This window comes from Formica exsecta, unplaced genomic scaffold (assembly GCF_003651465.1).
Source record: "Formica exsecta isolate Colony F162 unplaced genomic scaffold, ASM365146v1 scaffold308, whole genome shotgun sequence".
Taxonomy (NCBI): domain Eukaryota; kingdom Metazoa; phylum Arthropoda; class Insecta; order Hymenoptera; family Formicidae; genus Formica; species Formica exsecta.
This window is the reverse complement of record NW_021850337.1, coordinates 630,319-639,854: the sequence shown is the minus strand read 5'-3', so window position 1 is coordinate 639,854 and position 9,536 is coordinate 630,319. Positions and strand designations below refer to the sequence as shown.

At 42.2% G+C, this 9,536-nt stretch overlaps 1 protein-coding gene and 1 long non-coding RNA gene across 4 annotated transcripts in view; one reads left to right on the top strand and one right to left on the bottom strand.

The window, feature by feature from the left end:
- Positions 1–9,536, bottom strand: part of LOC115237750 — a 215,551-nt gene that overhangs the window by 67,951 nt on the left and 138,064 nt on the right. The gene's annotated exons all lie outside the window — the stretch shown is intronic.
- The window catches only part of LOC115237743 (LIM domain only protein 3-like), a 78,375-nt gene that overhangs the window by 52,052 nt on the left and 16,787 nt on the right, over positions 1–9,536 (top strand). The window contains exon 1 of one of the 2 annotated variants that reach the window (XM_029810982.1): positions 4,755–5,119. The exons of the other annotated variant lie outside the window; for it this stretch is intronic. The gene's annotated coding sequence lies outside the window, so the exon portion shown is untranslated. Of the gene's footprint in view, positions 1–4,754; positions 5,120–9,536 lie in introns of those variants that run through there. 2 annotated transcript variants of the gene reach the window in all.

Sequence of the window (9,536 nt, the reverse complement as noted above, 5' to 3'; positions counted from 1 at the left end):
AAGAGATCTTGTCCGCCGTGTTTCGCGAGCGGCACATTCCGTTACTCACGAATAATAAGATAAGTCTATAACTAAATTTTTGCACACACAGAAGTAAATATTTTTGACTAAACAACTCGTATGATGCGTACAAGAGTCGAGGAAACTGGCGATTTTAATTGTGATTGAAATTAATTGAAATTAAATTAAAATTTAACATAAAATAAATTTCAATTTGGCGGTGCAAAAAAATTATAAACATTTATAAAGGGTATATATATATATATGCTTATACATGTAGAGAATTTAAAAAAAAAAATAACCCCGCAAAATTTGAGTGCGGTCGATGCTCGTTCACATTCGTCGACTCTTCAGAAACGCGAAGCCATCTTTTATGTCGAAGAACGGGATTGATCTTTTAAATTGCATCGTGTTTACGGTCTGACATGATATATATATATATATATATATATAAAGATGAGATAGAAGAGTACGATTTCTATTTACAGATAGTTCATGATAAGCACATTTACTTACTACTATATTTAAACCATCTGTTTTGAGAATTGTTTCATTTTCACTATTTTGGAAAGTAAAAGCTTTCTTAATATACGGTGTTTCCCATAAAACAGTTTTTTCTGCAGCATTTCTAATTATTGTCGGCAAATCTAATTTGATCATTTCAAGCGGTAACTGAAAAGAATTAATGTATATATTACTTGTTTATGTAGAGCTCCTATATTATTACAATTTTATATTATTTATAAGTGATAGGTGTTATTATATGGAATTTCAGAAACAGGATGTATCATAATTCATGCCCATAAATTACAAAGTGCTATTTCTGAATTATATATATATATATATATATAGGGAGAGAGAGGGATGAGAGTGTGGGAGAGCAAACTACTAGCGAGTTTGCGTATCTACGAGCAATGTGTGTAGATCGCGACGTGTCAGTGAGGGAGTTGGAAAGGCGGGTGGATGGGGAAGGTCATTCGGGAGGATGGCGGCTCATCTTGTAATGGACTCAGAAGACAGGCGAGTCGGCTAATGGAGCCCTGCTCTTCCAGAAAAGCTCTTAGTATCCGCGCCGCGCGAGCGTCGATGCTGTCGGGCTGCGTCATTCCAAATCCGCAGCATCCCCCGGCGGGTTATTTGCGCGCGCGCAGGTGCGAGAGACAGACGAGAGCGTCGGATTTTTAGAATATTTCGGGCCCCCGAGGTACGGCGAGTGTTTCGAGAGGCTTTCGTAAGAGATAAAATAATTTAAATAAAATATATATGCAAGATTATGTATAGACTGGAAATATTATATCAGAAAATTACAAGATATGTAGTTTAATATTATACCATCATTGTAAAGATTTTTTTCATCGACTCTATCTTATCGCCCGCGAGTCCGAATTGAGAGGCGTGATAATCTTTTTCAAGATGATTCCTATAATTATATATAGATTTTTGCGAACACACACCTTGCGTATGCCGCCTTCTTCAAGTTCAACACGGAATTTATCGTTGCGTCAGCGCGACGCGTCGTGTCGTTAAATGCTTTTTCGCGAGATAAGGGCATCGCGAGAACGGCGGTCAGCGAGCAAAAGAGAGAGAGAGAAAGAGAGAGAGAGAGAGAGAGAGAGAGAGAGAAAAAGAGAGAGTGCCGCTTAGTTTAATACACGTAACGCTACTTTCCGCCCGCTTTTTCTATCAAATGCTCCACGCCGAGCTCCAACGGGGTTCGAAGTAGTATAAGTCGTGGACAAAGTAGACGGCGTACAGAAAACCTCCATTAAAGTCCGTAGAAGTGATTAGTACGCTCCCCATTCCCCTCTTCCGTTCCCTTCTCCCGCCGGTTCCACTCTTGCCCTTCGTTCTACACATATACATATACACACACACATGCGCACGCGCGAGATACCCGCTTTTCCCCTCTCCCGCCTGTATCTTCCTCCCTCTCGTTTTTCTATCTCTGTCTGACTCCTTGCAATTTCAGAGCAACTCTCGCATTTCGCTTTCTCCTTCGCACGGAGAACGACAGACTTTGGAAACGCGCGTCTCGCGATACTCGTGGGAGAACTATTATCGAACATCGTATAACGATTTTGGATCTGCGACGGTGTATTGTATATAGGGTATCGCGCACTCACTCTCTGTCGACCACGGATTCTGCAGGGTTGACTCTCTGGAGTTGATATCTGTTTGATGAAAATCAGGATGCACGTTGTTTTTTTTTTTCTTTCCGTAATTTTTCTTTTCATTATTAAATATCTCCATGTTTTTAATTTACGACATTCAATAACTCGGTAATTAAGTCGCCAATTAAATTTCTGTTAAAGTAAAGTGCATTTGAGATTTATTGGCAAATGAAGTTTTATTACCTATTTACACTTTCGAAACTTATTCGTCGTAATACTTCTTCTCTCTCTTTAATTTATAATATTAACTCCTAACTAAATCTCGAAATTGAAGACTCGAGAAGACGTCAATTTGAAACTTATCTTACTACTCTTTAGACCATTCAGTGTAAGACACCGAATTTTTTACGGGAGTGTCGTTGAAAATGTAAAAGCTACCTCTATTTTTTTCTGATAATGTTGCCGAGATTAACACGGGGAGAGTAATATAAGCATGAAGCCGCGGATAAGATCGCGAGACATTTTTTTTTTTTCTGATAGCACTGCTACTTCCCGAGAGGTAAACCTAGACTTCCCGTGGTTGTGATAGGCCCGATGTCATAAATCAGCCGGTAATTAAAAGAGACCATCGACAATGGCGGCGACGATAAGCACGGCTTAATCCATTTCATCGGTCCGGTATATGGGAGTGGAAAAAAGGTCGTAGCCTTTCTAATTTAATCTGGCGAATGATTCCGTGATTCTCGAAGCTGGCGGCAACCCTTTCATTACTTACGTCCCTACCCAGCGCCGCGCACCCTCGCGGCTCCTTGCTCACCTCTCTCAATCTCTCGCCCCCCTCCTCCCTCCCTCGCGTCCCTCCAAACCCCTCGTGCGCCACCGTGAATCGGCGCAGAACACTAAATCAGCGACCGGTGTAATTTTTGTAATGGGAGGTGTGGCTTCGTAGGGGTGGCGGACGCGTATCCGCGGAGTAGGGGTTGCGGGCACGCGGTAGGGATGTGCCACCCCTGCGTCGGCTCGCGTGTAGGTGGAAACGGTGGGGTGAAATTCGTAGGGGCTATTCTAGGGATATCCCGTTGAGCGAGACGCGCCACATCGGAGGTTAATCCTCCACAGCTATTTCACAAGCGTGATCGTCCTTTAGAAGGATCTCAAGGGAGGGAAGAAGGGGAGATCTTTGCTATCAATCTATTCATCGATTCATAATTATGATAACATTGTAATCTATCATTTCTCACGTATACTATCTGCATTTTTATATTATATATTACGTACTTTGTGTGTTTACACATATACCGTTTCTCAGAATAGATTTATTTTAGACTATAATAAATACTGTTATTAAAATAATATTAAAATTAGTAACTAAATTAATGTTGTCAATATGTATTTTGTTATTATTTATTACATGCTATTAGTTTATTAATTTTATTTTCAATTGGTGTTTAGTCAGAATTGGAACATTAAAGATGTTTCCTGTAGATAGGTAATCTCTTTAGAGATGTATATATCGTTTTCAATACTCATCTACAAAAATTTAAAAATTGCCGAAACGGAGCAGTATATTTTATTAATCATAATAACTAATTTATCCTAAATTGATTAAACTTCTTTACTAATCTTAGCAAGTAATTTTCTGACAGTTTTGTTAATTTGCATTGTAGTATAAAAGGAAATGAATACATAGGGAATTTGTATTACTATAAATCTATAACGTCTTACTGATATCTGATTCGCTAAATAGATTTATTATGACCGCACAAAAATGATCTACGAAATGATATACGAAATAAAACCTAACTAATATTGCTATATTAATGATAATGTTACGTAATAATATCGCTAATATGAAAAGCATCGATATTGAAACAAAACTATCTATAATGGACAATAAATAATTTAAGTTTTGTTTTTGTTTTTTGCATTTAATCATTTATATCTTCAACATTGTATTTGCGATTAAGCCATCACGATGAAGAGTATCGATCCATTACACATTCATTATGATAAATCGCTGATAATTGAATCCCTCGTTCGGTCGTGATTACGATCGCACGTCGCCCCTTATCGAATCCCGGACAAAGTCGATTCTTACCCGCCGCGGGACGTCGACAGGCGCGAAATTAAAAAGAAACAAACACCGGCGCGCGTACTATAATCGATATCCCCCTCGCGTTCGTCGTCGTCTTCGCTTCGTGGCCGTCGTAGCGGCACGTTCTCTTCCATCCCTCCCGTCGATCACCCCCGCATCCGCTTCGTCGTCGTCGTCGTCGCTGGAAATCGAGAGCTCATAACTCGCTTCCTAAACGTGCCGCCTAATCGACTGGAGTGCGACCGCTATCCCGAATCGGGGTACATCCGGCGTGATCCGCCTCGCGCGGGGGGTTAAATTGTGCGATAGAGCGCGGATAGTTGAAGGTTCGACGAGCGTGCGAGGGAGATGAACGGAAGAAAAGAGAGAGAGGGAGTGAGAGAAAGCACGCGTGCGAGGGGTAATGTAAGGGGTAGCCGTTGGTGGTGGCATTTGCGATGAAGTGGGGAAAGCGCGTAGGGGTAGTATAGCAAACCGGTGGCGGGGAATGTCGAGGGGGAGGGTGGAGGTTAGCTCGGTGGATAGTGGGGATTTATCACTCTCGGTGGCGTGCCGTGGCCGCACGCGGCACTCGGCAGTTTACAGCCGACCGCCGAACCGGCGGTCTCGTGGTACCTAATTCCGGAAAATTATCGCGCGACGCACGCACACGCTTCGTCCCGCGAGGGTTGCGCGCAATTCGAAGGGTTGTAAGATACATCATTGTTCGTGAAGCCTTGCTCAAGAGAATTTTTCGGTAGATCGATCGATCGAGATATAAACTGGTCATCGATGAAGGAGGAGAGCGCGCGAATCGAAGTTGGTGATCGTTTCGTGCGTCTTGTGCAGTGCCACGTGACGCGGAGAGCTTAAGGGTGTAGGAGAAACCGCCCCTCGCACGAAGCCCTCGCCGTTTCTCAACGATTGTTGCCAGGTAAATGCGATTGGAGATTGCGATTAGATTAGTGCGCGCGAGACGGACGGGCGAGAAATAGAATGAGACTTTGATGAGAACTTTAGATCGCGTCGAGATTTGATTAGCCTGTGCAAAGGATCGGAATATAATTATCCAGTTCAATGATAGATTGCATTTATCGATATCAATCTCGAGAATCTCGTATAATGTAATACAAGATACTTTTATGAAAACATAAGATGCAGATTGCAGGATGAGAGAGAAAGAGAGAAAGAGCAAATAGAGAAAATAAAGCACGCCGATAAGCTCGCAGCGTATATAGATGGTGTATAAATGAACGTGCATTTGCTAAAGAAGTCGCGTGAGAGTCTCGCGTTAATTATAAACTGTCTTGCTTTTTAACTTGGCAGATAAGCACGCGCTGCTGGCATACTTGTGTATAGTCATTCACCCCCTTCTTGCACTTGCATCTCGCGCGAGCGTCCCATCTCTCATCGACCGACGTCTGTTCCAATTACCGGTGGCGTTTTAAGGCGATTCCGTTGTAGGGCTGCCGTTACCGACGCGGATTAACTGCACCCTTAGAAATGATTCGTATTGCTCCTTTACTTCGTAATTCCTTTGTCCCGAATCGTCGTAACGGCGAGCGATTATCGACTAACGCAACTGTGAGGGAATGCGATTTAACCCATGCCAATCCTTGCGACATTTAATTAACCGCCGTAATAAAAAAAGAATACGACCTGAACAAAATCTTATATCTTTTTTCCACCATTATTACAAAAATTCTCGCGATAATGTAAAATGTGTGTCTTTTTCACCATCAGAAATAGTATATGCATTTTTATAGCAGAAGAAGTTTGCGCGGAAATTTCTTTATATTATTTGTGCTTCAAAAATGGAAATTGTTATATCCAAATTTGATGAGGAAATTCCATCCATTTACGACAATGGAGGCACGTCTCTTTATTGAATAGTCTTATAGTGAAGTTTCAGACGGATGCCATGAGATAACATAATGCACTATGTATGAATCGTTTTCGAGATATCGTCATCCAATATGCAAGAGCGAGCCGGTTGTAGCGCGTGACAAAGCTTTCACGAAGATTAGCGCTAGGTGCAATCTCGCGAGCGATTCATCGGAATGGCACGTTATTATATAGCCCCTCGGAATTTATTTCAAAGCCTATTATGAGATAAGCGAATTACAAATATATACTTTTACTATATTGTATATAAGAAAGCAAACAGTCGCGAATTAGGATACAATGAAGATTCTATCCCCGAGCTAAAAAAGTAAAGAAAATTAAACGTTTTATTTTTCAAATCTTTAAAACAGAATTACTTTTCATACTTGTAATAAGTTCTCTTTAAATTTTCGTTAAGATAACGTAATATTATCTTAACGAAAATTTAAATATTCTACCAAGACGAATATCTCCCGTGTTTCTCTAAAAAAAAGAAAACATATATACCTCTAATAAGATTGACGTAACGCGTTGCGCTCTCTATTTATCTAACGCAAATTTAATTAGAAGTTTAATTAGCGAATTATCGAACGTCAAACATCCGAAGCAGACGATTAAGAAATTTAAAAAATATTTTTAACAGATATAGATACTTTGATGGGTCTCTCCGTTAAAAAGAAAGCCGGAAGTATTACCATTTTTAATCTTCTTTCTCTTCTTCTTCATCATCATCGGAGATAAGATACAGATGTATCCTTCTCGTGTAGCCACATCACGCGTTTTATTCCCACATATGTCGTCGGGCGTCGGTTGAAGTCGAAATAATGAAGCTAACTGTCCGTCCGGACGAGCATCCCACCCTGTTCCACGAAGGCCCGGCCGTCTCTTCTTCATCACCCGACCTCCTCTTTCTCCTCTTCCTTTCTTCTTCCCCTTCTCCTCCTACGCCGTCTCGACGTCCCGCCGAGAGAGCGTCTCAACTGTCGGCCACCCGCGTGTACTCGTCCGTTTGAATGCCGATAATTGGCACTAGTTTCAGCCGGCGGCGGGCTCGTTAGCCGACCGGCTAAAGAGAATCACTTAATTATTTCGTTTGAAGTTCGCTCCCGATAGAAGAGAGATAGGTAGATATAGCTCGCTCGCGCGCGCGGATCACCCGTAGCGCGGATAAATCGAGAGAGACAGACGGAGAGAGCTGGAGCAAGCGCGAGATCTTCGAATCGGCGTTTATTTCGCACCGACAAATTGCCGTGGCTAATTAGCTTCGCGGGCTAAAAAAGGAAGCAGCACCGCGGATATCCTACCCGTTATTTCCTTGCTATTTCGGTTTATTACCGCGGTTGCTGAGTCGAAACTGAGCTGCTATTTTTGCCATTGATATGAAAAATTTCCCTGCTATTTGTGTATATGTATGTGTGTGTGTGTGTAAATGAAGCGACTTATTTTCGGTTCTTGATATGACTGTTGTTTCTTTGAAAAATGGGCCAAAATTATTAACACAATTTTTAATAGCTTGACGTATAAAATGAAACATTTCATAATTTGAAAAAATGATATAATACACATATAACATATATAAAGAAATAATAATAAATTAATGTAATCTATAATAAAAAATAATAATAACAAATATATAGATAAGTAAACTTGATTCAATTAATCCGCACTTCTCTGTTAATACATATCTGGTTCGTAAATTTAGAGAAAAAGCAAGAGCAGGTACTCGTCGTGTTTAGAAAGGAATAGAAATAGATGTAGTCTCTTTCACCAAAACAGATCTTTTTCGCAAGCGGCGCTTTCCCGTTTCCTGGACATTATAGCGTGCAAGCGGGCCGCTGCTATAATTTAATAACACCGGGGCGCGTGTAATGCCTTTCGACACGAGTCAGCGATAATTCCGCGGCGAATGTCCAATAAAAAGCCACTTTGCCCGATCGAAATATCAAATGTAATCCTCTTAAGTCGGCCGCACCGTCGAACATGTATCTCGCGAGCTGACCATCGCGCTCTGTCCTTCTCTAGCCTTCGCACTCCCAATCCTCGCCACCCCCGCCCTATCAACCCCTCTCGGACTCTATCTCTGTTCGCCTCGCTGAACTACTAACTTTTATTTCCCCCTCTTCTCTCTCTCTCTCTCTCTCTTTCTCTCTTTTATTCTGTCTTCTTTCCTCTATCGTGTTCCTTAAGTCGGAGGCGTTGCTTTTACGGCGATTGAAGTTTCTCGTGGGTCTTTGGGCACACCGCCAGGTGGCAGTCTCCTTCTGGGCGTCGGCCCTGGGTGCCCTTTCCCTTTTGAGATTTTTCTCAGAGCAGAGATATCGCTGTATACTTAGGACGTGCCGCCCCGAAATACCGCATCCGGTACAAAATACGTCGAAGCGGGTGGGAACGCTGAGTGTCACAAAACTGAAACTGTTTTTTCAAAAAAATCTTCGGATAATCATAGGCACATTGTTTCATTTCAAAACAAATTTTAACTTTGCAGCAAACTAAAAGAAAATTTTTGAGACGATATAGGATTGATAGGTCAATGCGGAGTTATCGGGTTATTTTTCTCCGATCGCGATTCGAGGGCACGAAAACAACGCGGTCACGGCACTGGCACAAATTCCGCAACATTCTTTTATCGATCGTTAAAAGTTTCATTGGCGTTCATGGTTGCTCCTTGGACGCGACGCTATTGAGAACACCTCGTGTACAATTAGCTTCTCTCATTAAAGAACCATTCGCAGCGGCGATTCGAATGCCGGGCGATGTTGAATAATTAGCATTTGCTACCGACCGAAATCGATTTGTTAATTAATAAAGCGCTAACGTTCGCCGTAATAATACCGGTCAACAATTGAATAGAGAGCGCGTTCATTAACTCGCCGCGCGCAGCCAGCTAACGCCGGATCGACTTCGTATTGATTCATATAATCGAATTTGTCGCGAGTTCTCCGAGCGATCTCTCGCCGGCGTATCGTCGCGTAAACGATGTTATTTACAACAGTGGAATGCCGTTCGATGGAGAAAAAGAACCTTATTTTATCGTCGGACATTTCGTCGCAACCCTTTTCCTTTCTCTTTTTCCGTGTCTCTTTTTCGTCTCATTTTCTTTCTCTCCGTTCTATCGCCACCCCCTCTGCCAAGATTTCGTGCCGCGAATTTTCCTCTACGCCCTCGTAGAGGAAGCCCGCGCGAAGGAAAGTTCCTTTTCCAACTTGGTGCTCCAGCTCGGTTACCGGCTATTGGCCAGGATATCTTTCGATTATCAAGACCATCCATACCTACCGCCTTAGCCGGCCGGCTTCCATTGTCTTCTCGGCTCTTTCAATTAATGTTTTGATTGATTTCGGACCCTCACTTGGAGAACGCGATCCTTCCTCACGATCGGCGTGCTTAGCTCGTTTCTGTCTCTCTTGCTCTTTCTCTCATTCTCACTTTCTCTGAGCAATACTCAAGTTGGTCGTCCATAATCGGCATTC